Source organism: Pinus tabuliformis, chromosome 3_2 (assembly GCF_031772625.1).
Source record: "Pinus tabuliformis cultivar Carrire ecotype Pingquan chromosome 3_2, CPIR1, whole genome shotgun sequence".
Taxonomy (NCBI): domain Eukaryota; kingdom Viridiplantae; phylum Streptophyta; class Pinopsida; order Pinales; family Pinaceae; genus Pinus; species Pinus tabuliformis.
The window spans coordinates 842,302,041-842,308,582 of NC_142302.1; positions in this window are offsets into that span (position 1 = coordinate 842,302,041).

The window sequence follows — 6,542 nt, forward strand, 5'->3', positions numbered from 1 at the left end:
AAGCAAACGTGAGAGAGGTAGACAACTTATGTTGTGCATGTGCGCTTGTTGTGTAAGATTCCTCCAATGCATGAGCGATGGGGTCATGTACTTCGAGTGGAGGAAGAAAAATCTAGGTATTTAGTTGATCTTCAATGGAAAGTAGAGAGAGATGAGGAGCCTTGAGTGTTTCAACAATTTCATGACCGAAAGTGAAACCAACCTCGGGACAATGAGGGCCTGACATAACCATCAGCTCGGGCTGAAGTGCCTCTACTGTCTGTAGGGTTTTGACTTCGTTGACAGATAGATCATTGTAGCCAGTGTATTGGACAGATTAACAATGATTGAATCAACATCATGATCGAATGAGGAAGTGGATAGATCATGAAAACCAAGATAAAAAATTTCAGGTTGTTTGTCGACATCCTCATGATTTGATGAATTGGGCAGAGGGGTAGATGGGAAGCAAAGATGTTCACCCATTGTGTTTTCAGGAAAGATAGATGATAGATTGGATGGATTTTCTAAGGAGGATGTGTCCTCTATGCACTGTAATGATAGACTAACATCTGGTGTTTCCTGTGAATGATCGAAAGTAGAAACATCCATAAATGAGTTTTCATAGGGGAAATCAATAGTGGCAGAATCACAAGGGATGTTACGATAATGTGGATGAGGTGCAGATGGAAGGGATTCATCCTTCACTGAAGGTTCTTCTTTAGATTCCTGAATGCACTCATCATGAATGATGGCATAGGTTGGCTACACAATGCCAAACCCGTCTGCAGCTTTATCCTCATTCATAGCAGGTGAGAAGTCTAGAATGGAAGAGAAAAAGACAATACAATCTTGAGGATCAATATATCACAAGGACAGAGGTTGAGGGAACGAATCCACGTGACTACCAACAAGCTTGCAAGCCAAATCTATGCATATATCAAGAGTAGGTTGGGTGGGAGGATGTGACAGTTCAATAGATGTGTGTGCATGATCTCCCACACCACTCCACAGTGGTGGAGCTATTTGATGAGGTGAAGGTGGTCAGTCACTTGTGAAAACAACTGTGCCATCCTGTGATTGTGCAACTCCATCACCAAAGTGTGCTGAGTGGGGTTTGGATATGTGAAGAACATACTCAAACCTTCCATCGAGAATTCCCAATCAATATCATATTTGGGTAATTGGTATGCAAGATTACAAAAGCGTGTGTAAAACTAATCAACAGATTCATTGGGTACTTTTTGTAATTTCAGGATTTCTTTGTTTAGTGCTTTACGGTCAAAGTGATTGAAATCATGGTCTATCTCCGCAACTAGATGAGCAAGAGAATGAACATATTTTTCAGGCAGCATGGCACACCATTGCATTGGGTGCCCTCAAAGCATGTAGACGAACAACACGTAACTCATGTATTCTTCAAAGAATCTATGTCTTTTGCATGAACCTACAATGTCGATCGTGTGCCTAACCAAGGCTACATGGACTCCACCATCATATGTTTTATGTGACAAGTTATCCGAGAGATTTTCTGAGATAATGAAGTCGTTTCCATAAGACATACATTCTGGAAGAGCAACTCTGTAGTTAGTCATGATAGATGTGTAGAGATTCACAGCAAATTTGAGGACTTATCTCATCATCTGGCCCTCCTTCTAGCACCAAAATGTTGACGATGCTAGACCCGCCAACATGTAAGGGGATCTCCCCGGTAAGAAGTCTCAATTAGACCTTAGACCGTTTGGTGTAGGAGTCCTAGCAGTGGGTCATACGGTAATGCCTTGACTGTGGTTTCACATAGAGGCAAGTAAGATTTCTCTATGGATGAGCCTCATCATTGGGTAGCTATATTTACCTTAATACACCTCCAATCTTATTAAAATCAACTCTTCTCATAATTCCTTACATGTTTCAATTATATTTTGCAATGTGTAAAAGTAAGATGTATGTCTAGTGGTCTAATGTGAATTGATTGCAGGTTCTTGAGAGAAAATCATGGCAATTTTGACTAATTAAGGGTAGAAATTCAAATGAGTCAAGGAGGAGAGATTATAGGAGATAGACCCTCATCATTAAAATCCTTACTCATTCGAATAATACTCAATCAAATCACACTATCTTGGAGTTGCAAGTAGCAAAGTCATGGAGATCATGGGTAGCCGAGCCAATGACAGTTAAGAGCCAGTTCATCTTGAGTTTGGGAGCCAAACCTCCCTAGATTTAATGAAGTTGTTGGAGACTTTAGTTTTATAAATAAGGAGGCCTAGAGCCTCATTAGGATTCAGATTTTTTATTTAAGAGAACTAAGCATTTTCGAGTTCAAGCTTTGTGGGAAAACATTGTTATGTAATTTTTCTAATATAATATTGAGAATGAGCATTTCCTTGATCTAGCACTGAGTTGACTCAGAGGGCTAAAGATATTGGGTTAGGCCCAACCCTAGCAGCAAGGGCTCCTCTTATTGTACTTTTATGTTTAGGTTATTTCATAGATTAAGCATTGAATTGATTTTAGCATTGTTTCATTGCAAGTAGTGGTGAATTTGACTAGTTTTCTTCCATTTGTGCATTAATTTAGCAGTGGCCTTAGAGAGATAAAGGAATACCAAAAAGTTTAATAGTAGGTGGATTTTGCCTCACTCATCTCTTCAGGGACCATGGTTTAAGGAAAAACTCCTATTCAGCCCCAAAAAGAATTTTTTTTGATTTCTTATGGAATTTAGGGTTTTTTGCTACTTAGGCCAGCATCTTTTTAGTTTTCAAATATAGGTTTCAATTGTCCTTTGTGATATCTTTAGCTTTATATTAGATCTCATGGTGTTTCAAAATCTTTTGCAAGTATTTCCATGCATGAATTAGGCAACTAAATAATGAAATTCTAGTTTCTTAAGTTGATTAGAAATCTTCCTTGTTCGACATGATTTGTGGATAAATTCTAATAATGTATGTATTGCAAGAGTTTCAATAGTGCAGGAAGATATCATGCCATAAACCCTAGCCTAACCTCACCCATCCATGATCACCGAAAGCCACCAAGTCCCTCAACCAATTCATCATTCCATAAGAACAACTTTCTAGGTTTGTTGAGAAAATCTAGCCATCTTACAAACTTTGGTTTGAGCTATTAGGAAGTCCTAGCCACCCCCTTGCCTCGTTTCCTCCATAATTCACCTTCCTTAAGCCCTATACCACCTTCAAAATCACCTCTATTGCTCTTGGTTGGATCCTATAGGAATAAAGGGGATCTTGTAGGAGTATTAGGACATCCTGTGGGAAGCATTATAACATGTTGTAGGACGACCTGTAGTGGCCTGTTTTGAGGCCGATTTGTGAGAAAAGCATCCAGAAAGATAGGAGAAAACCCCTACTTGCCTCCCAAGCCATCTGACCTTCCATCACCATATCTAACCTAATTGCCACATCACCAGGAAGATTTAGCATTCACATTTTCACAAAAAAGGACAAAAAGGAAAAAATAGTTATTGTGTTCATTCATATGCACAACAGTAGAATGTTTGGTTATTTCACATTACGTGCCTAGGAAAGTTAGGATTACACACACATTAGCAAGATTCTGAAGCAAGATCTCTTAGAAATTAGTTATATGAGTGGTGTGTTTAAAGCATTGATATCATTCTTTCCTTACTGCAGTAGACAATATTTCAATTCTCCCAATTAGTGAAAAATTCCCTTTTCTTCATTGGTAATCAAACTCATTCTAAATCAATAGAAGGTCGGTTTGAGAAACCATAGTGGTCTATCACCATCTCAACAGTGACAAAGAGTGGACCCATCACATCTACTTCGGTATACATCACTGTCACCTCCAAGTTTGTCTGAACCCCAGGTTGATAGAGTAAAGTTGGTAGCCCCAGGAGTTGCAACATTCTTGCTCCAATACTGGTGTTCATCATCTATTGGTAGTAAGGGTGTGATAGCTGCAGCAAGCCAAGGAAGGTGCATGAGAGGTTCAAACACATGGGGGATGAGATGAGTGCACCCTTTGGAAACCTGTGATAGCATAGATTTAAGAAGGGTACATGCATGTGTAAGCAAGAAAATACATATATCATTTAGTGTAAACCAAATAGCATATAATACAATACAACATATGCATGGAATGTGTTGGATCTATTATATTAATAAATGCAATTTTCAGTGATACAATACATCCATATCTAACCACTAGTTCCAACAGCAGAACGTTACAAAGACAACCGCCTGCTCCTCCAAAGAGATATACTAGTCCTGCATAGTGGAGAAGCCAAGGCTTGTTACAATACTATCCAAGCTCTCTCTAAGATATTCCTATCGGAAGCCTGGCTAACCAAAAGCTTTTATAATGAATTATGAGGTTCTATTTATAGCAAAGGGTGGGGTGGCCCTTGACATTCCCCTTTGTGACAGTTCATCTACCCTCATGAATCTTCATCTACTCTATGATTGTTACATCCAACTATCGACACTTGAACTTCCACTTGACAAGACATTACATTACAATGCACATGTGCCCATGTGAGGCAAAATGGATTGAGCAAGCCATGCAAGACATCATTGACACTCGGTCCATTGTGGTGAGACAAACTCTTTGGCATGCTTGTGATGGTGAAGGTGGTGAGCTGATGCGAAGCTTGGTCATCCGTGATGGTGTGCATGTGCTCCATGGTGACATCTTATTGACACGAACTCTTGCCTCCATTGCATCTGGGTGCATTAGTATGGCACCTTCATCCAACTCGTCTGCTAACATGCGCATGGTCTTCTTGGGTGTGGCCGAACCAGAAACACACTGATGCACAGTGTTTGTGTTGATCTTCCAGTGTGTGTTGGTGCTCATGCGCATCAACTGCCAACTACATGTTTAGCTCCAATTGGAATTGCTTCTTGTCTTTGCCTCGGTGAGTGTGCTAAATGGGTTGATCACATGCATGCACACGATGACATTCATACTATTGAATTCCCTTGCATGAGATAAAAAAACTCCTCACCATGTCTACTCTCTACAAGCTGCTGGGATGGATATTTAACTTGTACGACTGCAATTTCATCTGTGAGTGCATGTTGCATCCACTATTGTTCATGTTCTTGCTGTAACTCATTCTCTCATCTATGCATATCCTATTCTTCCTTGAGTTGCTACTTCTACACATGAAACTCCTTCTTTGTTCCATTCTCTGTCTTTGCATGATGTTCATGTCACGCCATCACCTCATAACCCGAGTCTCTGAAGATTCTTTCATCACAAGTGGATCTACTTGAGCTTGCAACTTTTTTCCACCTCTGTGTTGTTAACAACCTTCCTCTTGCGTTCGCTGCATCCAGCATGCCACCTTCAACTATTGTTCATGGTGATTCTTGCTGTGATGCTATTGGTGTCATATCTTGATGTCCTTGTCTACAAACAACTTGATGTCTTCGTGGGTAGGCAAGTCCATAGAAACTTGATCGAATGCATCCCTAAGTGTGCTTTGAACAGTATCTTCATCTCTGCTCTCCTAGAAGCCATTGTACCTATGCTGCTGAGAGGAAGATGAGCACCTGTGATACCTAGAGACATGGCAACACTCATGGCAAGCAATCTATGAGTCGAAAACTAGATTGAACTTGAGAAGTGACTTGCAACATACCTATGTGACTAATCATGAAGGTTGCACAATTTCCGCTGGGAGGTCAGGGGACTGAATGAAAATACTGCACAAGGAATAGTATGGGTTGCTGGGAGGCTGATTGACTATTGGATTTTTGCAATGTACAGTCAATTTTGGTTGCTCACAGGTGGAATTGCACAATGTGCAATCTCAATTGGCAATGGTTGCAGGCTTAGTTACTGCATTGCACAATTTTTTGGGCCAACAGTCACTGTCCCTCATAATTGAGCAATGCAAGATTGGAGTACATTCATTGGGAAGAAATGTGCATTTCCTGGAAGTTATAGCCCTCGCTTTTAGGATTGCATAATGCTGTCATGGTGAGGTAGAGACCAGGCCAAGGCTGCCCAGACTCGTCGACAGGAAATTGAAGCGAATGTGAATGCGAATGCATGGTGATACTGAGTGTAAGCATAAGCAAATGATCATGCATGCAAATGGTTAATAAAAGATTCAGAAAATGGAACAACATACACATGGGTGAGGTGAGTTGCCTAATCGGCGACCATTCATGAAAAACGGTTTCATGCATGCGACATTAGTGAGATGTTAACGAAAACTGAAATGGTGCTAGTACAAGCTAGTATGTACCAAAATGAAAGCAAGTGCTCACTGAAATCAGGCAAACAATATTCATACAAAGTGAAACACAAAAGGTGCTAGAAAAGCAACACAAGACATGGAAAGTGGGCTTACCCCAAAACAATTGAGTTGAGTATGTCGACGACTCCTGGATGCGATGTGGGATTTTAGAGCTGCAAGGATGGTGTTAGGAATGAGCTCTATAACATCCGGTTCACGAGTTTTGATAAGATTGAAGGTGTGACTCGCATGCCACAAATCTAGGAAGAGCGATACTTGGTGGGAGGTTTTCGAGATGATCCTTGAATGCAACCTCCAGCTGTTAAAAGTAGAT